This window comes from Lepisma saccharinum, chromosome 21 (assembly GCF_977018435.1).
Source record: "Lepisma saccharinum chromosome 21, izLepSacc3.1, whole genome shotgun sequence".
Classification (NCBI taxonomy): domain Eukaryota; kingdom Metazoa; phylum Arthropoda; class Insecta; order Zygentoma; family Lepismatidae; genus Lepisma; species Lepisma saccharinum.
In genome coordinates, this window is record NC_139249.1 from 11,679,143 (window position 1) to 11,706,266 (window position 27,124).

Sequence of the window (27,124 nt, forward strand, 5' to 3'; positions counted from 1 at the left end):
TGGTCTGTTGAGAAAATTTGAGGGGTTTGAGGAGTATGGATAAATAAGTGCCACCCAAAAGTTCTAGGAACTAGACCAATTCATCTACAGGCCTAACGTTTTTACATCCACGGCTATGTCGTTGCGCTTGGGACAGTATGTTCACACTGGTGGTACTAAGTACTATGGTAACGCATCCGGGGAGGAATATATTCTTGAGTTGTTTGTTCTGTTGCCACACCGTCCAAACTGAGGTAATTCTCAACAAGATCCATGCAATCAGGTGATAACCAGGTTTTGGACAGTATGCCCACACTAAAACTAGCGTTGTAGAAAGTCAACAGTGTGTTAATGAGGCACTAGCAAACGCAATGGTAACGCATCCAGGATATATTGTACGATGTGTGTCCGGTAATTCTCAACAAGATTCATAGTCAGGTGATAACCACGCTTGGGGCAGTATGTCCACACTTAAAACAGCGTTGTAGAGTCTTAACAGCGTGTTATTGAGGCACTGAGCACTATGGTAACGCATCCAGGTGGAAGAAATCCTGTGTGTTTCCGTCCAAACTGAGATAATTCTCAATAGCATCCACAAATTGTGCTACATAACCACACGCAACATGGGGAAACTGAACATCCTGTGACAAACTGACGACAATCGCAACAGAACTATCAAAGCACTTCAAAGCAGGCAAAGGTTGTGTAGCGTCGTCCACTCGGGATTCAAGACAATGTTCGCAGCACTGGCTGAGCCATCCACGCTCTTGGAGAAATAACAAGAGCTAACTGGATCTCATTAACACAACCTTACAAAACCTTCCTCTTGCAGCAGCGCTGTAAGTTCCGCAACGGAAAACATCTTGAGTCTTTTTAACTTCTCTGTCGGCTCACTTTGGCCTGCGAATGCATGCTGGCGATTTTGTTTTGCCATAACGCTGCAGCTGGGCCTTCAGGCATATCTGATAGAACACTGTTGACCTTCTCCATAGGCGTGTGTCTTAAATTATGCATACCTTACAGACGTCAACGTTCGAAATGGGTCGTAGACAAGGGTGCTAACCTTTTGTATTATCTGTGAAACCACACTATGTAGATTCCAAGGATACTGTAACGCATTTTCACATCGTTTTGCAATAATTTGACTCCTTCCCAGGATTCTGTAGCACAATATTATTACTACAAACAAGAGCTTGTGTATGTTTTGAGAACAGTGTGACGTCACGAAAACGTAAACAAACACTTCACATACTTGCACGCCACCACTACAAGTATATAACCACCACTGTATTGTAATAGTATATAGTAATCCTATACTCCACCTTCACCGGCTGAGACATCGTATGCCACCTACTAGGAGGCGAGACAGCACTGCCACCTAGGAGATATTGATTTGATGCAATTTTCTCTAGCGGAATCAACGTCACGTTCGGTGTCCCGCGGTGGCGAAAGGGACATGCACTTATTACACCCCGTGACACACGTTGCAGAGGATGAAGCCACGGTATATAGAAGGCACCGAAGCTCATACGGCACTAAACCCGATCCGCCGTACTGTAGCCTGCAATATCGATCCCAAGCGACCCACTGCAGGCGACCGCGCTACGAAAATCAGCTGACACAATGGCGGAAGTATGCAAAAAAAAAATACACTATCACTGCGGTACGTTGTGTTTCCGGACAACAGAACTATTTATCTAGGTGGCCCAATTCGTGGCAGGAGTCCCAAGATCCGGGAACGGACACGGATCACGTGATTACACGGTCAATTGTCGCAGATTTAACTGTGAAAGATGCATCCACGGGTCACACACACAAAAAAACAGAACTGCTTCGCCGAACGCGGTAGCTCCATCAGTATGCGCTCCTCGGTTAAAAAACACACACCCAGCCCTCCGAGACTCGGTGTTATATATAGCATATATGCCAGCTGCTTCGGCGATTGGCAACGGTCTAGAATGGAGCAGGCGGCATTCAAAGAAATACCAGTTATGCAAGGGAGAGATTTAAGACAAGGAACAGTAGGATTATCATGACGAAACACTTCCTGGAACACTAACTTCCTAAATAAACAATATACTTTGTATATCCAACCAAATAACAATTGGTTATTATACACACTATGCAATTTGCATTACAATCGCTACGATCTTAGCACAGTCGACATAAAAAGTGGTTACTGTTCCTGAAAAGAGAAAAACATATCTCAATGCGTATACTTGTACAGTCCTGTTCAGATAAAGTGGCACACACTTCAACTGTCCAACCTTATAAAATGTGCCACAATATGTGAACAGGCGAGTACACTTAAAACGCATTAGCCTTCAGTACACGACGAGTAGCGTACTCATGCAATGCCACTTTTCCCGTCGACTGTAGGAACAAAACATAATTATATTCAGATAATAACCATACACACGTACAGTGACACGGGAACGCTTTTGATTCGGGGGTACAAAGTTCAACACGCACACAAAGGTGCAAAAATGAAACCGGAAATAGATGATGCAGCACTGAACAATTTGAAACAGGGAACATAGGGTCCACGAAGCCAGCTTACCGAGATATGGCCTGAAACATGTCGAGCTCTACCATGCACCATCGTGCATAGGAATGACAAATAAGTGACAAGTACGGACAGGTAGTCATACTGCTGATATACAATATCTACCGACACTTATTGACATTCATTTACGTGTATGTTGCATGTTTGACATTTGGAAACAAGTCATAGCATTGCCAAACAGGTGTTAACAATGTACAACTAGGTACCTAACAACAGCTGTTCAAAATGACTGCGACCAACCAGAATGCAAGTATGACAGCAGTGTAGAAGATTCAGCCGCACCCTTTTAAAAATGTTACTGGCGTGTTACGAATCACATCACAAGCGGCGACAATCCTGACAACAAATATATCCATGTCCACTGGGGTCTCAGAAACAAGTGATTTGATATATCACCAAACCGAGTAGATTGAGATCGGGTGACATTGCAGGTCAGGGAATAAAGTTTCCTCATCCAACCCAGCTACCAGGAAAGGTTGCAGAGATTCATACTGAAGTGAGAATGTGCTTTGTATCTCTGTACTCTGGCTTCTCCGAACCCAGGTTCTCTATCTCAAATTGTTCAGCGGTGCATCATCCCTATCTCATTTCCTTTGTGTAAGTTTGGACACGCATGTACATGGGCTATTCTATTCTAGAACGGGCTATTCTATTCTAGAACGTACCACATAGTTCTCAATTTTTTCACATAAAACTTGCATAACCTTTTACTGCCAATAACTTGATTTTTAAATGTTATTTGTTCCCAAAATTGGTGAGTTTTCTTTTGGGTGTTATTTCCCTCCAAAATTGGTGAGTTTTCTTTTGGGTGTTATTTCCCTCAAAATTTCGCTTTTCCATTTTAGCACCTTTACCTAAAATTATACCTTCATTTGAAAAACGTGCATGTTATGCACGCATAAGTATGGTACATTTTGTCTTCTTAAGCCTAGAACACAAGGCATGTTATATTTTAAAGTTTTTCAGGTTTGTAAGCACGAAATATGTTGAAATACGTCTAAATTCACATACGCGATTTCGAACGTATGACACATGTTCTCAGAACACGTCAGTGCTCATGCATAATACCTCTTTGTAACAATTAACATTTTTCAGCGTGATTGCGTTTGCGAGAGATCAAGGTCCCTCCCAATAACGCAATATTAACAAAATAATTTTGAATGTTTCTTCTTTTAAAAAGTGGCTATTTTCAAGATAGTCCATAACAGTTTCTAAAAATATGCTCTAGGCTCCATTCCACTGTTTTCCACTCATTTTAAGCAGTTTTACTTCCTGCGCGGATCAAGTGAGGTAATTAGTACCGACTTAGTAATTAAAACGGACACACGCATATACGGAATTCCTGCATAAACTGTTATCGCAACAAATTTAAATTGGACGAAGAATAAGGGAAACCCAGGTTGAGAGGGAGAGTCGTTACGTATCAATGTCGTATTGTTCTCTCAATATTAAAACACTGAAACAAGCTATGGTCACAATAGCGAGCTCTAACAAAGGACGGTTTAGATTTGGCGAGTGCGTTTCACAAAGCAACGGTACAATGCTTCCTTATCAAATCCTGCTACTGTATGTTTGCCTACATAAACCACCACGTGCTGGCAGTTGGAGTCAAGTAAAAGGAAGAAGGTTTGTGTTTTGTGAGGGTTTTGTAAATGTCCTAACTTCGTTTACATCATTAAGCTTAAGGTAATTCCAAAAGTTAGATTTCATTTTTGTTATATTTTGTCGCTTTTCTGCCCCTTTTGGCTAATCACGATGACGAGGTTGAATGATTGAGTTATTCTGGATACTTCGGCACGTATGGCCATTTTGCACCCTTTCTAAATATACGAGGAAATATCCCCTTATCTTGAACTTGGAAAAGAGGTGTAAAGAGCCCTTGAGAAAGGTTACAAGTGCAGGTTGTAAAAGGACCTGCCCAGGACAAACACATTAAAAACAAAGGTAAAGAGAAACATTTGCTAAAACAGTCATCTTCTCCCAACATGAGGATGAGTGATGAAATTGATGACGAGACACTCATAAAGAACAGCCATGGCCAGGCTGGGATTCGAACCCGGGATCTATAAGTTAGACATCGATATTTAGATGGCATTTGGTGACTAATGAATACATTTAGGCGTCATAACTGGACAGCTTAACCTAACGTTTCCATAATCACAACAAAACTGGGACTTTTTCAGATTTTTACTGGAAACGCAGACGTTAAAAATTAAGAAAACAAAAACAAATATTACAGTAAAACATCGTTAATCCGGACCCCGATAAGCCGGATTTCGCTTAATCCGGGCAGGCAAGAAAAATGCAAGGTTTTAAATGTGGCTAGAAGTCAACAAGAGAACTTGTTGACAGAAAGAAAAGGCAGTCAACCACTGATGAAATTCTGTTTCCCGCAGACTTTGTACTGTACTGTATAGTGTATTTAGGCCTATGCCCCTTAAATACACCATAATAAACGTGTTTTGTTGCTATAAACGGAGTTTTAATGCACTTTCTACTGTTCCTTTAGGTTATTTCAGTTAATCCGGTCAAATTATCCCCCGCATTAGTCCGGATTCACAAGGTTTTACTGTATATATTGTATCCCCCCAAATAGTGTGTACGCAACGGGAACTGAGTAAGGGATTACTGTTGAGTATAGGCGATCTGCACAACGTGTAAGTGTAAACCTCTGGGTTACAATACAATATTCAATGTCACAAACGATTCTCTCTTCTTATGGCCACGAAGAGACCAGTAGCGGAAATGACCCATTAGCTTTTAATTCGGTCCAACATGCTATATTTACAGTCACAAGGCATTTGCTGACTTGGATTTCTACGAAGCTACTTTTCCCAGCTGAATGAAGCGACGAGATAAATACCAAACATCAAATATGAAGGATGTATCACATAAAATATATATTTTAATTAGACCACCAGGCGTGAAGTAGATGTCAGATAGTGATCACATGTCATAATTAACGCAAGCTTGAGGTAATAGTGGCGTAACATAGAAAGGATTCAGTTTCCTCCGAATGAAAATTGCCGTAGCTTTCGTATATGAATTACTTCAGACGGTTGGAGAAAATCTTGATATTAAGCAGGGCATTAGCACGGGTTTTCTTTATGTCCCTTCATCAATTTCATATCATAGCTCATCCTCATCGTCGCAATTAGCCAAAAGTGACAGAAAAACGACGGTAAGTAACAAAAATCAAACGTGCATTTTATATCGCAGCATTGGAAAAAATGATGATTGGCTGGCTCAATTAACGTCACTTTAGGGGTTCAGTTTCAAATAAGGTGATAATTTATTTCAATTGCCAACATGTGCGCTAGTATTATACGGTGTACGCTTTTAGAAGGAACATGGGTTCAGCCAATAAGCAGCCAGTGCTATTGCGCTGTTGCCAAACTAACTGCTAGCGGAAGGTAAAGACAGAGAATTTGCTGTGTCCAATATTCAATTATTATTTTTTATATAATGCATACTCCGTATATGTGAGTACAGTGAAATTATATAGAGAATATTTCTGCACAGGATAATATCATATCACTGCAGCATATAAGAACTCAAACTGGCTCAGAATCGCAATGTTCGAGAATACGTGCGACAATGAAGAGTCATTGTGTATATTGAGAAGAATTTAACTCCCAAGACACAACTCAGCTGTCAACACGGTGGCAACGAAGAAAACAGACTGAAGGAAAATGAAAGGGTTACTGTGCGTGCGTTGAGACGTGTTGTTTCCCAGTGTTTCTTCGGGAAACGATAACTCCGGCTGTAGGCGAAGGAAATTCATGGGACTTGGACAGTCAAGTTCAAAATGTCTTGCTCCATCTTGTGATGAACCTTAAAGTGGCGAGATTTATGAAAATTTCTTGCGCGCAAAAAAAATACAAAACACGGCGTTTGACTTGCGCGCCGCAGTTTCCTAACTGTACAACGTTGCACTCCTGCCATTGGCTTGTCGCCACGGACAGGCTCTTCGTGGACCCGCCCGGTATCCCTTCTAAAATCGTACGCCGTATAGAAAGAACGACATCATTGAGTTTCAGGATGTGGATTTCCCCTCACGTGGCAGCTTTAAGAGGACCTTCAAACCGATGATTAAGCGAGATAAAGCTTAGCATGCAATGTTAATTTAACATTATCCATCGTCTAGAGCTTGAAACACTACTTCTCGAGAGAGCACCTATTCTCTCATCCCATGGTAGAATTCAAGCAGGTCTGTTGTAGGTTCGATCCCCACCACTGGCAAAAATAAATGTGTTCACCAGTTAAATATGTTCCGATTCTCGTGAATTTCTTATGGGGAATAAAAACGCTCGCTATTCAACCTTCAGAGAAATCTCTTGGTGTTTTCCGCAAAGGGCTTTCTGTTTCCCTGTTTCATAAAGAAACACACATGGCCAGGCCAGCACTCGAACCAGGAACCTTCGGTGGCGAGCCGTAATAACCATCTACGTCTTACGCGGGAATTCGAGCATAGGGTTCCCAAACTTCATTTTCGCAGCGCCCTTAGTGTTTCAAAGCGCCCAAGTCAGAATGTAGGCCTACCTAACACTTGCAACGTTCAGTTAGTGTGGTAAGGTTGCTCAAGTTAAAAAAATAAACATATATTTCAAATTTAAAAACTTTATGTGTAAAAAAGTACTACATAAACACTTATTTGATTGATGCGATGGTCCGATACTATATAAAACCATGTCTTGAAATGAATAACTGTTATTACAGTGAAAATATTAGGACATTTCGCGGCGTAGCCACGGCATCCCGCGGAGCCACTGCCCTATGATATGTACCAAATCAATGGGAAGATAAATTATCTATGCTGCGATTCCGTTTTAACTTCGTTCTCGATTACATTCAGTTTGCTTCTAAGTCCACTGTATGCACAGAAAGGCTAATCGGGACTGGGCCTACAGTTTAAAAGTGGGACCCTCACATTGCGCCAGATTGATTGAGCATGGTAACGGACAATTTGGATATTATTGCTTGGTCACCAAAGAACAGATCACAAACGTTCTACAAATGATTTCCTGGATGTGAAACTTTTTAGCCTTCTCTCTTCTACGAACGGCCATGGAAACACATCCGGAGAAAAAAGATAGGACATCCCGGTCGTGGACTAATATCAACCCACCCATGACAGTGTTTCATGCATTCTCACTGAACTGATTGCCACAGAGGCGTTGCATGGTCAAGAGTCAATTTCAAGCTTCGACTTTTATAAGTTTCCTGAGGATTAAGCTGCACTAAATTTAAGTGAAAACGCTACGAAATTTATTTGGTTTTAAATAACGAGACAGCAATAGGTCAAATCATAATACAATAAAAATTGCGAGAAAATGCAAGGTACCTTAATTTGCAGTGCAGACTAAACACAAGCACTGACGTTCCAACTAGAACCGCCACTCGATAAAAATTAAGTCCAGATAAGCTAATCGGAATTCGACCTACAGCTTATGAAGTGGAATGTGGCTGGCTCTACCGGGGGACTCTAACAGTAGACCACTTGATTGCAAGGCGTCAGCCATTACGCTCTCGTGGACACCAACCAGTACACTGGCTGTAAAAGTTTGGCAATGTTATTTAAAATTATCACACACACTATGGTACACTAGCTATTGAGAACAGCAAATGGATTTGGGACATCGAGTTCACACGTTGATATGAGTTATCTTAACTGCTCCCCCGACCTTCGTGGCAGAGTGGTTAGCACAGAGCGCTACGACGCCAAGAGTCACATGTTAGAATCCCTGCCTGTTCATGAGTGTTCTTTGCGAGTGTCTCTTCATCAATTTCATCACTCATCATCTTTGCGATTAGCGAAAAGTGGCAGAAAAGCGAAGTGAAATAAACCAAATCCATCAATATTACCTACAGTCAGAGAACTAAATGCATCGATTGATGCACTAAAGTGTGTTTTATGGCTTCTTCAAAGAATCAGATTCACATTTGATGCATTTGGATGCATTTTTGTATGTCGTCAAAGAAACACAAAAGTGCATCATTTGATTCAAGTGAGGATTCCTTTCAGTCGAGATGCACTTTGTAACGACCCTGCGTGGTCGCCACATTTAACAACCCTGCGAGGTCGCAAAATTATATTTTGTTAAGAAGGTATGGATGAAGAATGCATGCTAAATGTTTAAATGTGTTAACGGATCCACCTCTATGGTTATTAGTTTCGCTTATTATTATTGGACCCTACGTGGTCGCTGTATTCTATAAATGTTAATGGGTCCACCTCTACGTGGATTAACTTGGCTGATTATTAGACTTTGCGTGGTCGTGGTTTTTGGGAAATGTTATCAAATATTGTGACATGAGAATTAAAGGTTAAAAACCTGAAAAGTGGAATGTGAAATGAAAAAAAAATTGTAAATTAGCTCAGCGAGAAGCACTCTTTGAAATCAGTAAGTACTAGGCAGAAAGGCCTGGAGTTCAAATTCTGAGTACAGTGTGAAGGTTTATGACATGAGATTGTTAGCCATTTTGATTGTCATTTATACTGTTCAATTTGTTGAGGCAAGTGAGTGCTAAGGGTAAAAGTAAAGACACTTGAGTAAGTGTGCTAAAGGACATCTTTGTGATACGATTATAATAAACTGTTACATATATATGTATAAACCTGGTTTAGTCTTTCTTTGCACCTAGCAAGCCCTGCGATATTTCTGAGTCCTTGTACTACGACTGAATCAGTTAGCACATATGGGTAACTTTTGCCGACCCTCCAACTGCAGTGTTTAGCGTGTTTACCAGTACTCCTGCGCCTTGGAGCTGGGCACTGCGTGGGTGGACGTTGCATAAAGTTTTGGCGTCTTAACGTGGGGCCCGAGAGATTGTAAAGACTGAAACCAGCAAGCCAGTGGGAGCCTTTTAGCTACAAGGACTAGAAAGGGCTCATAAGTGTCAGTGTTGGTGTTCTTCCAAAGAATTCACGAAGGTGAAGATATAGTGTCGGTAGTGGAAGAAACCATAGACGGTGTGCCAAAATGGAAAGGGATGCGTCAAGTATGAGCTTAAGAAGCAGAGGGAGGAAAACCGTAGGTGAAGAAACTGGGTTCGGATGCTGTGAGGATACCGGAGGAGAGAGGGAGTCTTTCCAGTGTTGCCAATGTCTACAGAAGTTTCATTGGAAATGTGAGGGGCAAGAAGAGACCTCAGTCTCCACTGCAGAGTCCAGATGCAAGACTTGCTCATCGGTACCCTTGATGGTTTTAGGACAAGAACCAAGTGCTCCTAGTACGATCCCATCAGACCATTGGTTATTAGAATGGCTGATGAGAGATAAAGAAGAGAGAAAGAAAGAAAAAGCGGAGGATGAGAAGCAGAGAAAGAAAGATATGGCTCAATTAGAGAAAGCTAGAAAGAAAGAGAAAGCAGAAGAAGAAGCTAAAAGAAAACTAGAGACACAAGAATTTAGGTCGCTAATAGAGTCTCTAGAAGAGAAAAGAGAAATGGAAAAACGAGAAGCAGAAGAGAAGAGAGAAAGAGAATTAGAGACTCTCCATGCCTTAGTTCAAGGTCAAGAAGAGAGGAGACAGCAAGAAGCTGAAAGAAGCCGAACAGAGATGCGAACACTGTTCTCCCAACATAAGACAGACCAGTTAGAAAGTCTTAGGGAGGAATTAGATAAAATTAGAATCTCTTGTCAGCTGGAAGTAGTGAAAGTAGTGGAAGAACAATTAGAACCTTTAGCTGTCTGGCGTGGTGAAATGGAGCAAGAGCAGGAACAAATGAAGAAAAATTTAGAGGTCTGTCTGCAATTGGTAGCTCAGTCTACGACGGAAAATGGAAGTGAAGAACCAGAGAGAGTTAAGCAGAAAGAAGCATCTATAGAAACCATAAGTTCAGCAGTAAAGACTCTGAGTGAGCAGACTGTAGTTATGGAGAAGGCTGTCCAAGAACAGAAAGTAGCTGCAGAAACGATGGCTAAAGCAACCGGCGAAAAGGTGAACTCTCTTCGCGGAGAGACACAGAAATTGGAGGTATCTCTTCGGCAAGAAATACAGGAGCAGACTGGGTCTATGGTCAGAAGAGTAGGCGAACTGCAAGATAAAATTGAACGGTTGCAGCTACAACCGGGAGTGCCTTCTGATGTTCTCCCAGATTCCATTGAACGAAATAGTAGTCTGAATCCTGAAGCAGCCTCTTATGAACCTCCTAGAGTGGTGCAGAATCCTTTCTATATGGGAACCATTCAATCGGATAAGCGTAAGCGGCCTAGAGAAGCAGATAGTTCCGACGGGACATCTCCTCGGCGAAGAACCGAATTTAAGATGCCTAGAATGTCGGACATCGCACACATCCCCAAGTTCAAGGGTGATATCGAAGCTCAGTCAGCTGAGAAATATCTTCGTGAGCTCAATGTAAGCTTCGAGCTCATGCAAGTGCCTGACAATTACAGACTCGAATTGCTACCTAGAGTATTCACAGGTAAAGCTGAACATTGGCTGGCAGGTAACATAGACAGTTTTGTTAGCTATGCTGATTTCTGCATAAAGTTTAAAGAAGAGTTTGCCTCCGAGAAGGCTAAGCAGAGACAATTAACAGCTGTAAGAAATAGAAGATATTCCCGTCCAGTACATGAAAATATGGAGAGCTTCGCTTGGAGCATTTACGCCGCCTATAGGAATCTAAGTGACAACTTCAGCGAGAGCGAGGTGCTGAATTTAATCATAGGTCAGTTACCTTATAGAACTCGAAATCTCTGCCTTGCGCACTCTCCCCGAACAGTTGACGAATTGACCAGTTTCCTCAAGGACTTTGAAATATATGATGATCCCGTCTACTGGAGAAATAAAGAGGACTTCAAAGGTAAAGAACTTCCCCATAAGAATTTCAAAGTGCGAAGCATTGAGACCAAGGGTGACACTAAACCTGAAAACTCTTGGAGCGCTCGGAATTTTAATAGATTTGGACGTAACAGAGGACTGAACCATAACCAGAATGGTCGATGGGAATCTTATCGACCAAATCGAGGGCCAGATCGCAGGTTTCCCGATTGGAGGAGGAACAATCAGGGACGCAGTAGTCCTAATTCTCCTAGGCGATCCTCACCTAGAGAATCGGGACCAAGGGGAAGACAGTCACCCTCCAGAGAAGTTATGACCTCTGAGCAGGAGGGAGCCCTAGAAACAACCCGGGACTTCTTGCATAATCAAAGGTCTCAATCCTGCCAAACAAACTAAATCCTTGTCTAGGTGCTTCGTTCCCATTTAGGCAAGGGGCCTCGGAGGAGCGACCTGATACAATTATCCAAGAACTAAAGGTTAACTTTCAACTAACTGAAACAGAAGAAGTAAAATTACAGAGTGACCTGAAATCCGCAAGGGAATCGAGGATTAGATATAAATCACCAGCAGTGGCTGCAAAGTTAATAGATATACCAGTGACTTGTGTAATCGATACTGGGAGCGAATGCTCTATTTTAAGTTATGAAGTTTGGACTAAGTTAAAGGAACAAATTCCAGGTATTCAAGTGCAGAAGGTTCCAGAGATAAGATTGGTGGATTTTTCTGGGAGCCATAGGAAGCGTGTCTTTGGCAGCAGACGTGTGGAACTGGAGATTGAAGGTATGGTTTTCAGTACTGAAGTTTTTATATTGAGAGGTTTTGGTACAGATCTTCTTTTGGGCATGCCATTCTTGAAGCAGCACGAGGCCGAGATAAATTTCAGAAGAAACTCGGTAAAATTGTATTTTGGAAAAACTCCGGATCAAGATGTAGGGAATCCACTGGATGTTGAAATTGTGCGGTACATCCAAAAGGTCCAAGAAAGAGACGAAGAGTGGATGTATAAACCGACAGACCTCAAGGAGAAGGTCGAAACTATAGACATTCTGAATGATTCCCAGAAACAGGAGTTGCTGCAAGTGCTGAATCAATATATAGCAGTGTTCTCAGAGAAGCCCGGTACCATGGAAAGTGCAGAATGTGAGATCCTTTTAAAAAGTACCGAACCAGTTCATCGCCCTCCATATCCAGTGCCGCTCTCGAAAAGGGCCGCTCTAGAAAAAAAACTTAGCTTGTGGAAAAGCTGGAACATTATTCAACCATCGGTATCACCCTATCTCAATCCATTACTAGTGGTGGATAAGCCCGATGGTAGTGTAAGACCGTGCCTGGATTTTCGACTATTAAATACTATTATGATTGTTCCTAAAAGCTCAGTGCCACCTATTGATGAGTCATTGCAGAGATTTACACAAGCCCAGTATTTTTCGAGTTTAGATCTAGCTTCAGGCTATTTACAGATTCCTTTGAAACCAGAATGCCGAAAATACACTGCTTTTTCGTACAAAGGACGCCAGTACGAATTCTTGAAGATGCCTTACGGCTTATCTAATGCTGTGTCTACCTTTGTGTCAGTTATGCATACAGTTTTTGGACCTGAAACTGAAAGTTATCTGACAGTGTACATAGACGATATTCTGATTTTTGATGTGGATTTCGATAGACATATCCAACATATAGAAGAGGTGCTCCATAGATTAGAAGAAGTTGGACTTAAGGTGAAACCATTCGCAAATGTAACTTTGCTAAAGGTGACTTGGTTCTTGTCAGGAACCATAAGCTGAGTTCAAGAAGGAATAAGACAATCGCCAAGCTATTTGAGGTGTTTATTGGCCCCTATGTCGCCACGGATGTTCGAAGCAACACTGCCCTGCTGTTGAACCCGACGACCAAGAACCCAGTCGACAGAGTCAACTTCGACAACCTTCGCCTTTACAGATGTTCTCCGGAGCGAAGAAGAGAAGTAGTAGGGGAAGAAGAGGACCAAGTGACTGAAGTGTAGAAGAGACAGAGACTCTTACCAGTTTGATCTTTAATATTTCCAGTAAAATTTTTCCAGAAATTGTAAGTTTTAAATTTCTACCAAAATTTTTGCCCGAGGAAGGGGCGTATGTAACGACCCTGCGTGGTCGCCACATTTAACAACCCTGCGAGGTCGCAAAATTATATTTTGTTAAGAAGGTATGGATGAAGAATGCATGCTAAATGTTTAAATGTGTTAACGGATCCACCTCTATGGTTATTAGTTTCGCTTATTATTATTGGACCCTACGTGGTCGCTGTATTCTATAAATGTTAATGGGTCCACCTCTACGTGGATTAACTTGGCTGATTATTAGACTTTGCGTGGTCGTGGTTTTTGGGAAATGTTATCAAATATTGTGACATGAGAATTAAAGGTTAAAAACCTGAAAAGTGGAATGTGAAATGAAAAAAAAATTGTAAATTAGCTCAGCGAGAAGCACTCTTTGAAATCAGTAAGTACTAGGCAGAAAGGCCTGGAGTTCAAATTCTGAGTACAGTGTGAAGGTTTATGACATGAGATTGTTAGCCATTTTGATTGTCATTTATACTGTTCAATTTGTTGAGGCAAGTGAGTGCTAAGGGTAAAAGTAAAGACACTTGAGTAAGTGTGCTAAAGGACATCTTTGTGATACGATTATAATAAACTGTTACATATATATGTATAAACCTGGTTTAGTCTTTCTTTGCACCTAGCAAGCCCTGCGATATTTCTGAGTCCTTGTACTACGACTGAATCAGTTAGCACATATGGGTAACTTTTGCCGACCCTCCAACTGCAGTGTTTAGCGTGTTTACCAGTACTCCTGCGCCTTGGAGCTGGGCACTGCGTGGGTGGACGTTGCATAATTGAAGTGCATCTCGACTGAAAGGAATCCTCACTTGAATCAAATGATGCACTTTTGTGTTTCTTTGACGACATACAAAAATGCATCAAATGTGAATCTGATTCTTTGAACAAGCTATAAAACACACTTTAGTGCATCAATCGATATGATGCATTTAATTCTCTGAGTGTATAATGTTATTTGCAGCAAAAATGCCCCAATGGGGAAAACATTAAAGCGTCGAGTGTGTGACAATGTAAGTTCTAGGCATGATACTGGATTAAAATATTCATAATTAACTTTGTGGTGTCTGCTAACAACTGAAAAGAACTTGAGTAATGATGGCATAGACTGAATGCATGAAAAGCATTAACGAAAATGTGTTACATGTGTGACGCTTTAAAAACATATCAAAATTTGACTTTACTTGTCCGTGAAGCATACAGGCTACATAATGCAAATTATATGCATTCACAAACATTTAAACATTAATGCAATTAATAATAATAATAATTTTCACATGATTTCGTTTTGTTATTAACATGGAGCAGGACCACTTTTCGTGGAATGCGCCAGCTGTTTACGACCCATATAGGTGTAAAAGGCCCAAGGACAAATTAAAATATTATATGTTCTTTGTCGCTCAAAGAGTTCTGGGATATGTTGATAGGTAAAATGAAATCGATTCCTAACTTCAGCAATTGGCTTGATTTTAGTGAATTGCTTCATTGCTTAGCAGGTGGTCGTTTGTGAGAACTGCCTCGTGAATGCTTCTGTAATGCATATACATTACTTGCGAAATGTTCGTTTGCATTCAGGTGTGGGTAGTTGCAGCTCTTCTCTGCTTGTGTGTAATAAGAATTTTGCAGTAACTTCATGCTGTTACTTAGATTAAAGCCATAAAGTACAGAACAGCAAACTTTCGGGAACGGCCAAGTAAATGTCCTGCAGAGCTCTTAATTTGTCGTTATAGTGTGAAATGTAATTTCGGTTTTCTGTCTGTAGACGTGCATAAGTGAATGCGCATTTTTCTGAAGTGCCACTCGTGCAAAAAAGTACCATTAACTGGATAGACTTGAATTAATCTCATCTGCAGCACAGCTATGGTAGCTAAAGAAATAAAGATCTACCAACAACTGTGATCATAACGGATTTCGAAACAAACCCTGAGCTCCAGGCATTGTATACCTTGCAAACTAGACACCTAAAGAAAGAGAACGCACGTTGGCGGCGACTGCCCAATAGCAAATCCAAATATGAGCAGTTGCTCGAGTGGCTTACAGTTAGATGGCAAGTATGCCAGCTGCTCTAACAGGTTCCAAAAAAAGTATTAAAACGACTGGTTTTAACATCTTTGATCTTGATCCAAATGGACTAGTGGGGTCAGATGTGCTAGAAACGTAGGAGTTCTTTTCATTATACAGCATGCCTTCATAGGATGGAATTCACAAGATTATAATTCGGATGGAATAATGTTATAAGGATTGAATTTATCCAATAAGTTTCCAAAGCTGAAGGAACAAAACTACCAGTATAAACAATTTAACATTGCAAAGTTTGTTTTAGGTGCATATTTCAACCTGACGAAAGACAATAACTATACAAAAAATACATTATGATGTTTACTATTAACAAAATGCAAAGCCAAGCTGCACGCTGCAACATGCAGAAGGGATATGGAGTGACGTGCCCTACACATCCAAAATATCCAACATTTGTGAAGGTGATGTAATCAGCACCAAGCTCCAGCCGCCTTTCACCCCAAGTGTACATTTATTAGAGATTGGGTGAACTCTCAGAGCCGCTCCATGTATTGACGTTGCTGCAATATTCCCACCTGAAATTACGCACGTCGGGAATCGAACTCGGGTCCCCTACCGACTAGGCCCAGTAGAGCAATTAGATTAATAGGGACTGGCCTATCGGGTATCGAACCCAGTTGAATTCATTTTAAGCTGTTATGTTTTCCATTAATTGCGCCGTTTGAAGCCAACTGGTAATACCCTGGCTTCAAATAAGATTAGCCAAACCATTGTCGCAAGCAAACCTCAAGCAGCTCATCAATGATATTTTGGGAACAGACGTTAACTCAGCAGGATAACCCAAATGTCAATCAAGGAATACGTCGTTGCTCTGTAATCAAGGGGTCCCGGGTTCCATGCCCGGTGGAGGCACATAATGGTTCCGATCTCAATTTAACCCGTCCCGATTAGCCATTCTATGCACAAGGTGGAATTAAACACACAAAAAACCTCAATCAAGCAAAGACTGGGAACACAGTAGTGTCTGTCATAGAAAGAATGATTGAAATACGACTGTCAAATGCGAGAAATGTAAGAAATTTGTCTGCACATAAAATTTGTTTATGTCCCAAATGCAAATGTGTATGATAGTTATGTTACCAAATTAAATAAAATGACATAATAAGTCACGGATATAAGGGTTATCATTAATAAAATTGTGAATTTTTACATTAAAATTAAGTTTCCGTTTTACTCCCTTCACATGGGGTTCACCACTTACCAGTAGAGCATTTCAGGGTTAAGCACTTCCGACTTTTCAGTGTTCGCTGCTATCTCAAAATTCAAAACAATGCTTGTGTTCTTGTTTACGGACAAGCGTTCTTCGGCCCCCTGCTGCCATAGGCTAAGTAGGGATCCTGGACAAACAATTAAGGGGACGTGTCACCCAAGTCGCGATACGAGGCGGCAAGCGTTAATGAAAAAGGAATGAGCAAAGTATCGAACCAGCAAGTATGTCCTGCGCACAGAACCGCCTTCTTTGTCGAACTGCCTGGGTTTTGGCACAGGCCAGCTCAGGAGTCCTCTTTGCTTCGACTTGGGAGCTCCAGGAAGCTGACGCCTACGAACATTCCAAGGGTCCTTGAAATTGTGCCCCAAAATGGTTAATATGGACCATACAGTGACGTATACTGAGTCCAACATCTGGGCTATGTCACGTGGTCCTAGGCTATGAATTGAAATAAGTTGACAAACTCCTAAGAAATCAGGTTGCCAACTCATAGGGAATCAGGTTGCCAACTCATAGGGAATCAGGTTGCCAACTCATAGGGAATCAGGTTGCCAACTCATAGGAAATCAGGTTGCCAACTCATAGGAAATCAGGTTGCCAACTCATAGGAAATCAGGTTGCCAACTCACAAGAAATCAAGTTGCCAACTCATAGAAAATCAAGCTGCCAACTCATAGAAAATCAAGCTGCCAACTCATAGAAAATCAGGTTGCCAACTCAAAGAAAATCAGGTTGCCAACTCAAAGAAAATCAGGTTGCCAACTCACAAGAAATCAGGTTGCCAACTCACAAGAAATCAGGTTGCCAACTCACAAGAAATCAGGTTGCCAACTCCAGAACCACCATCGTCATTTCACTGATATGAATAATTTCATTTACAATTTCTGATCGATTTTCCTCCTGTATTTTATTCTCTAGACTTCAGGCTTCGCAGATAGCCTAGAATATACACTCCTGGGACCAGATATAACAATATTCTATTTTGGGTATGGGTGTGTAAGGTGTGACCCTTTCTAGACACACCAAAATGTCAACCTCTTCTCCATGTAGTACACTCACGACTGGAGACTGGCGAGGCTCTGGCGTCTGGACTCTCAGTGAGTATAATCCTCTGCGGAGCTCGTGTGTCGTTCCTGTACGTTTATGATTGTCTTTTCATCCATTTCATCATCATCTTTGCGATTAGCCACAAGTAGCAGAAAAGCGAAGTAAAATAAACTAAATGAATCAATTATTTTTGTCATCTTCCATTGCTTTTCTTCCTCTTAGGTTAATCGTGACGAAGATGATTGACTAGATGACGCATCAATGCCTTACACAGGATTCGAATCAACAACGGATTCGTAACAAATTATTAGAAGCACTCCGCCAGAGAAGTCTACGAGAACAGACTCGGCAATGTGAATGGAAAAGCCCGTCCCGTTCTCGTCTCGAAAAGCATATTCCTGTCTTATTCACGGTCTCGATTCATTGATTTGGTTTTCCTTCGCTTTTCTGCCACTTTGGCTAATCGCGAAGATGACTAATGATATGATGATATTGACGAGAGGGCACTCTCAAAGAAAACCCATGGCCAGCCCGAGATTCGAAACGGATCCCCCAGCGTCGTAGCGGAGGATTCATTCTCTGTGGTGTCTACAATGGTAAATTCCCACTCATTTTCTGTATAGTCTCGAAATCGCAATTTCCTGTCTCGTCCCGAATCGAAAATCCATGTTTTAATCTCAGTCTCTCTCGAATCTTAAATTCCTGTCTCAATCTCGCTTTTGTGTCGAATCCCAAAGTATTATTTTCTTTAGGTTTCGTCTTCAATCGTAAATTCCTGACAGATTCTTGCTCTCGTCTTGATTGATTGATTTTCTTCATTTTACTTCGCCTTTTGTGCCACTTTTGGCTAATTTGCGAAGATGGGGAAGAGTGATTACATGATGAAATTGATGAATGGACACTCGCAAACATCCATGCCCAGGCCAGGATTTGAACCCGGGACCCCTGGCGTCGTAGCGCGATGTGCTAACCACTCGGCCACCGGGGCCGGCTTGCTCTAGCCTTGAATCTCAAAAGTCCTGCCTCATTCCGACTCTTTCTCGTATTGAAAATGCTTTCCGTGAAACAATTTCAATTAAGACATTTTCTACCTACTAGGATTACGTCCCTTCATATTAGGGATGCCTCGTGGCAACATGTTCCCCAAATTGAGCATTGAATCTAATACACATTACATAAGCATACATGGGGAATGCAATTTGGCACGAAAACCAACAGGGAACAATAACATTCCATCAAGTGAGGATAACATGCAAATTTAATACCAGTTCTGACCGTACAAGTAACGATATAAGCTAGGTGCTTTATGAAAGCAATACAATACACGCACACGACTTTCGCCAGGCAACCGTAGTCCCAAGGTTCAACGAAACTAAAGCTTTCACCAAGGATCCGGGAAAGGTTTCAATATTTCATAACTGAAAGATCGACGAACGGTACAGTTAATACTGATAAAATATATTTCTTTCTAATTAAGTGAGTCTCTAATACAATGAACCCAAGGTACAAACAATCGACAATATAGTTTCGTTTCTACGTCATATTGCTTCCAGGTCTGCAAAATAACACAATGTTTAAGTTATCGTGGATTAAAAAGTAGCGTCGTATATTACACTTTATAGTTTTTTAAAGTGCTTCTTAAATTTTAATACACTAACTTGGTCAGCAACTTTACTGTTTTTAATATGGAAACAAGGCTTAATTATATTACCAACGCTTATGGCCCCCCAAAAATTTCCATGAACATGTCCTACACCAATAAAATAGATTTCCAGTTAATAAATTATTTCTTCCTTCTTGGAGTCAACTATTTGTGTAACAATAAAAGGATATAGCCGACCCCAGTGGCGGAGTGGTTAGCACATCGCACTACGACGTGAAGGGTCCAGGGTTCGAATTACGGCCTGGACAGGGATGTAGCGAAGTAAAATAAAGCAAGCAAATCAATCAAATAAAAGGAGGCCAACAATATGAAATTGGATTCGAATCCTGTCCTGGACATGGGTGTTCTTTGTGAGTGTCCCTTCATCAATTTCATCATATCATCACTCAGTCTCGTGCCTGTAAGCCCAGTCCCAATTAGCCTATATGTTAATGAAATTGTCTTAAAATCGCAACAAAAACTCCACCGTCGCCTTAATTTTTATATACCTGATACCTCTATCATCCAATACATAAATTCTAAAATTGAACGAATGTAATTGAAAATTAAGACAAAGTACAGACGGGGCAAAGAAACTGTTCCGTCTAACCTTGAGAAACTGTGGAATACAAAGAACACAATATCTACACGGAAACAAGGGAAGTTCAGAACGTGAAATGCAGTTGTTCATGAGTAATCTCCACAAGTGAACAAGGTATGCACACACAGATTTGCGTCAGAGATAAATGTGACTTGCCGCTTTGTTATTTGCAGGTCTGTCGGTTAATGACTCTGGAAAAGGAAGAAAACAAACCTTGGTGCTAATAATCGCCCTCTAACTTGTTACATTTAGGATAACAATTTCTGAGGAACTGGCCACAATGCTTACTTTCAGCTGGTACGGAATAAGCAGCAAATGAGAAAAAACTTTCCTTCGGTTGTTGACTTTAAAAGATGAACTGTCTTTGTTTCCTTCAAGGTGACAAGCAGCATTGTACACTCACCTCAATTAGTACTACGGCAGTTTGTTTCTTTACACAGCATATTTGCAGAAGATACAATTCAATTTACAGGTGTATCAATATACTGTATAAAACGCACCTTCGTTGCCCCTGTACACCAGAGGCAAAAGTGCGTTGCACACCCAAAGGTAAAGTAAGGATTTCTGTTGCTACTTAGCACTTATTAGACTGATTTATTTTATTTCGCTTTTCTACCACTATTGGCTAATCGCGAAGATGAGGATGAATGGAGAGATGAAATGGCTAAAAGGACAATCACAAATTCACAAGGCCAACACACAACATGAGCCCCGATTATACTCGGAGAAAGACAAAACTTAAAATAATTCAGGCACCAGCTCTTTTTATCTCAGGAGCCGGCTTTTGTTTCCAAATGCGGGCCATGATTGATTGATTTGTTGTTTTAAGTCCACTTTATGCACAGTAATGCTAATCGGGACTGGACCTACAGTTTAAAGTGGGATCCGAACCACTTGTGCCTCCACCGGGTATCGAACCCGGGAAATCTTGATTACAAGGCAACAACGCTACCACTGCGCCATCGAGGAGGCCCTAAATACGGGCCACGAATGCAACTAAGGTAAGCTATGAATTACGATCTTAAAACATTTCATATATTAATTAATACAAGATTGAATTAAAATTAATTAATTCTTGCGCCGGAGTGGCATTCGTAAAGAAGGCTGAACTGGTAACAGATTGAATAACTATGCAATACATTATAATATATGGCTGACTCCAACATGTCACCGAAGATCATAAAATTCGGCTAGCAAGAGAGCAAACATTTATAATGGCATGTTTATTATTCAGAAAACACACGCCGTAAGCAAATTTGAAATATTAAAAAAGTATAAATACATTAATTTAAAAATTCCGTCGCCAGGTGAATTTCTAGGTGCCGTGGCACCTGTATTTCTTTCACGCCTGATTATACTGACCATGAGTTCAGGCGCCATAACCTCGCTAGTCTGCAGTCCAGGGTGTACTACGTGGAAGGGAGGGTTGACATTTTGATGTCGTACACCCCTATTTAGCATTTATATTGGGACATTTATCTTGTTCAACTTTCATCTTAGAACGGTAAAGAACTTGGAATTTATTTTAAAATCACCAGGGAAAATCAGGGAATTTGTTTTACCGAATGTAGTTCGTTAGGCCCTTCAGCCTTCTAATGCACGAAACAGAACATTGTCGGACTGCTGTTCCTTTGTATTTTTGCGCTGAGGCCATTACTTGCGAACAAGTGACCTGTGGGGTTTTCTCCGTGCCTTGCGGTAGACTCCACAGGCTGTCACGAGTAACATCGATTTCTTGTTTTGTTCTGTTGCGCCGCTGTGGCCGGGCTTAGGGTACACGGGTGATCTTTTTTCTCCATACAAGGCATGCCAAGCGAAAACAATGCTCCTGCCGACTTGCGTGTTAAGCTTCCCCCGAGTTGTCATCGCTTTCGTTTGAAGTTTCCGCGCGTACAGACACAAGAAAAAGTGTGTTGAAGCTAGCTCTCGCACCACACTCATCTTTCGAGTTTAAAAACGTCTATCTTATATGTAGGAACATTGAATTTTCATGATGCGCGAAATCGCGAAATGTGAAGAAAAAGATGAAATTTTGAACATTCTGCACGTAACTACACCCCCAATGATGAAATATGCATGAGTTTTATTCGCGAAGTAATGCGAAATGTGTGCCTTTCAACGAAATGAACGCTTTTTCGCGAAATAACCGTGAAATATCATAAAATTAAGTAGAAAACACGCAAAAACCGGCAATCGAGGTTGTGCGCGCAAACTGTCGATTTGTAACGATACGTTTGCCTAAAGTTTCCTACCACTTGCAGCTGAAGAACGTTTTATCTTCGATCGCATCAGGAAGACGCTGCAAATTTGGATTTCCCATGCACATAATCTCAGTTCGAAAACTTCGCTCCCTGTCAAGCTGCATTCCTTTCTTCCCCCGAATGTCTACTCAACTTCCAGTTTCATTGAACTTGCTAGCTGTAGCAGCGATAAGATTAGTCTGTTCCCGCACATCAAGGGAAACAATGGTGTCATTTGTGTTCAGTCATGAATGAATTTTGTTTATCATCATGTGATTTTCAACATGTGTTTTTGTATGTGCAGTAGTGATTATTTTATTTGTTGGTCAGCAAGGATATCCTTTAAATACATACAATGAATAAATCACTTGAGATATGCAATTTAGAAACGAAGTGATTTTGTGTTGATGTTTTCTTTTTGGTTAGACAGCTAAGTACTTGTGTATGTGTACAGTATATAAAAATGAAGTAGTTTATCAATTTATAGCTCTTTTGTATGTTGTTTCCTCTCATAATGAAAAAAGTGTGTGCTTTTTTTCCACCGCTGGTATATACCGTTGCTCTAACATTTTATTTACCGCTCTCCTCAGTTTTTATTTACCATAAATTTGTCTCCCTACTTCATGCAAGGCCACCAGCACATATGTATTTCGTTCATTGTGTGCTAGAAAGCCCATGTAATAACAACTTGGAAGTGTCGGAGCAACAAACTTGAGAGTAAAAATTTATGGAAGTTTGAAGATATATCCAAAAAAGTCTGGAACGGCCAGGGAAAATTAAGTGTTCTTATGCTTGCCAGGCATAGGAAATGAAAACTTTATACAGGCATTAGGTATAAAAACAATTTCTAATTTATCTCTGTGCACTTGTTTCGAAGAATCAGGGAAAAATGCGCCCGGGAAAAATGCGCTCTCGCAATAAAAGTGGGAAAAATGCGCCCTCCCAAGAGTAACCACATTAGAAAGTGGGAAAAATGCGCCCAGCACACATGAGCTTCACCAACTAATCCATTGAAGGGTTGGAATTCCTGGTTATCTAACTCTGTTCATTTGTTTGCTTCTATCGCACACCTAGTAAGCTTTCCAATGACTCAGTAGTCATTACCAACCCATCTCTGGCACAGGTCAGGTGTGTGTGTTTGTGTTTCTATTTGTGATGGCTGATTTGACAATCACCGAGAGGAACAGAGGCAAGCCGTGTGCTCTGTTCAATGGATTTCAATATCGAGTTAAGAGGAAGACGGATGAGAAAACTACTTGGCTTTGTGTTAAAGAGAAGAAAGAAAAATGTAGAGGACAGTTAGTTACGAAAGGAAAAGAAATCATCAGCTCAGCAGATCACAAGTGCAAACCGGACGTCGCCAAAACAGAATTCACACAAGTGCAAACCGGACGTCGCCAAAACAGAAGTCCGAATTAAGCGAGTGGCAGCTAAGAAGCGAGCAAGAGAAGGTGACGAATCTATGTGTAAGCTCTACCAGGAAGAAATGGGTCCCTTGTTTAATCAAGGATTCGACCTCGTGGCGGAAGTTCCTGTGTACTCCAGCTTCAAATGCAGCATGAACTATGTGAGGAGGAAGGCACAAGGAGATCGTCGGGACCCGAATTCCAGACAGAACATCGTTTTATCTGAAGAAGACCTGAAAATGGGCGACAGTTCAAGTTTCCTTTTGGTACATGAAGGAGACCAGCAGAGAATCCTCGTTTTTTGTAGCTCCAAAGGCAGGGAAATACTGCAGAATCACAATCGGTGCTTCATGGACGGGACTTTCAAATCGTGTAGCAAGCAGTTCACCCAGCTCTATACAATCTTGGCAGTACAGATAACGAGACGAACATCGCTCCAGTAGTATTCGCCTTCCTGCCCAACAAAAAAAGAGAAACTTAAGACCTATTTTTTGGGAAAATGAAGGAATGTTTACCGGGTTGGAATCCAGAAAGAATCATGGTTGACTTCGAAGATGTGTGCATTTCTTCCCTCATTTCAAACTTCCCGACTTGTACCATCAAGGGATGCTACTTCCACTTTAACGAGTGTCTGTGGCGCAAAGTTCAAGAATACAGCGGATACAAATATGACAGGGCTAGCATTTGTTTGGAAGGAACGAAGAGGAAACAAACGTACATAAAACTGGATGAACAGATTAGAAAAATTTTATATACTTACGGCGTGGTGCTATGCACAGGGGAACACTTTACCTTTACCTTTTTTATATACTTACAAAACAATCACACCCAACGACCTTACCAAGTGCCTGAGAAGTCTGGCGTACATCCAAAAAATGGAGTAAAAGATCGTCAACGGAGGTCACAAGAAATGGAAATACAAATGTAAATGAAAAATTTAATCAAATATAATAAAAATTACAACATATTAAATAAAAATTACAAAAGTAAAATAATAAAAAAAAATTGTGACAAAGCACATCATCTCCAGGTTCTAAACACGCCAGAAAAGAAAACATTTTTACTGTTCTTTAAAAAAAATCTCTTTCCTGACAGTCCCAAGCCTGTGTTAAGTGTGAGGGGAAGCTGCGTGAAAAAAATCAACATATAATCATATTGGTGAAGGTCGTGTGTGCTGGGCGCATTTTTCCCACTTTTCATTGTGGTTACTCTTGGGAGGGCGCATTTTTCCCACTTTTATTGCGAGAGCGCACTTTTCCCGGGCGCATTTTTCCCGACACCGTTTCGAATGCATCGTCGTTCGATAACAAGGAAGCATATCCCAAAAAATGACGTCCTTTTGAGATACGCATCTTGGTTATTCCTTCAGACCAACCAACGGTAATAATAATAATAATAATAGTGAGCAAATTGTCCATTTTTCATTGGGCTAACGCAAGCTTTGGGGAAAAATAGTCACAAACTGGTATGAAAGCCACACTACGAAAGTGTATCAGACCCGAAAAATGAGAAGTTAGAACAGTCCATATTCAACATAAGGACATTAGCACCGAACAACTAAGGACACGTTTTGGACCTTGGAGAAAACACTCGAGCTCGTCTGGGGCTCTCCCAGTGCTATTTCCATCCCCGTGCAGCGGCGGTCTCTTGTCAGAGAAGCTGCCAATGGAATTCAAGGTGCTTCCAACACCAAGGTGTCCTCCCACTGTCCCATCTAAACTTCTTCAGTCGAGGCGACATAGGGCACAATATACGGCAACGCTTAACACGCTATTATTATTACATAAGCATGTATTATTCTGCGTTAAAGTTAATAAAATATGCTTCAATTTTACAAATTATAATCAGCTTTGTGCACTACCGTATGCTTTTTTGGGGGGACTAGAGTTGTAAAGTTATATAGCAGCAGGTAACAGATGTTATTATGCATTTCATAAGCAACTAAAGTCATCATTAATATCACACAAACTGAAGATAAGGATTTATCATACAGTCATACGGCCAGTACTATACGGGGCCGAATGCTGGTACATTACAAAAAGAAGTTGAGACGGCACTAAACACCTGGGAAAGAAATGTTCTGAGGAAGATTTTTGGAGCTGTAATGCAGAATGGAGAACGGCGAATAAGAACAAATGCAGAACTAATGAGGTTATATGGAAAACCTGACTTAGTAACTGAAACAAAAATAAGACGATTAAGGTGGCTCGGATACATGGATGGAAGAGAGTTTTCTGCGGAAAACCAGGAGGTTGAAGAATGAAGGCGACCCAGGAAGAGGTGGCTGGATGATGCAGAGGCAGATCTAAGGCAGCTGGGAGCGAAGCGATGGAGACAGAAGGCTGCAAACAGAGAAGAATGGACTACGGTCATTGTGGAGGCCAAGGCCCTTCAAGGGCTGTAGCGCCATGGGGAGAGAGTTGTAAAAGTGGATATTATATAGTTATATTTTAGGGGTGGATAACCGTAATTTTAAAAGTTGTTCAAAGACAAGGTTGTAATCGGATCATCCTTAAGGGAGGCAGCATTTACCACTCTTGGGTTTTCGATCTTGTTACAAAAAAATCAAATCTTGATTGTATCAAAATTTCTGAGCGAACTGTAGCCAAATCAACTCTTCCCCATAGAGGATTATCCTGGTCACCGGTCCTGGCCTCCTTGGTCTGCAAGATTGCAGTTACTGGGGTGTAATACGCGGGTACCTTCTCAGTGTCCAAGTAAAATAAATCAAATCAAACAATGAATCATCGCGTATCAACCCTGGAATCCCACACAAGGTAACAGCGTTACCACTACGCTATCGGGGATATGGTTACCGGACATCCTCTTTTTAGGTTCCAAAAAATGGTCCGGGCGGGTTCTTAGGAAAATGGGGAAATGTATGTGTGTGTTTGTTCCGGCATAACTCTCGAACGCCTGGAGCGATTTCAACCAAACTTGGTACGCGTATCACTTGCAATCTGGAAAGAAATACTGTGGGGGTAAGACACGCCTAGGGGTGGGGGTGGGAAGAGGTGACATGTAAAAATAATAGAGAACCACCGATATTAAATTCCGCACAGACATCCGTGACTCTATGCAATCCGCACAACGATAGTGTTTCTCGGGTTGTCTAACATTCAGGCTGTGTTGCGAATGGAATCCATAGATTTCGTGACACTCCCAATGCGGTTCAACAAGTTCATCACTTATCGGCATTGGGGTGAGAGGGGGTGAAAAATAAAATGCCACAAATGACTTAGATTAGCGTCGAATCCATAGTTTTCGGAGTCGCTAAGCTAATTGGTGACATTCACGATCACATTTAAAATTAGTTACATTTTACACTATAGTTAGAATTCATTATTTTCCTGTCTAATACTAGACTGGGATAAATAAATAACTGGGCAACGCCGTGTATCAGCTAGTTTGTAAATAATTGTTAGATTTCAAAGTAAGGAAATACAACACTCTCAGTTGCAAGAGCAAAGACAAGG

General features: G+C 41.1%; 1 protein-coding gene across 2 annotated transcripts in view; it reads right to left on the reverse strand.

The window, feature by feature from the left end:
- LOC146004227 (uncharacterized) overlaps positions 1-27,124 on the reverse strand; it is a 111,109-nt gene that overhangs the window by 63,754 nt on the left and 20,231 nt on the right. The window lies entirely within an intron of this gene.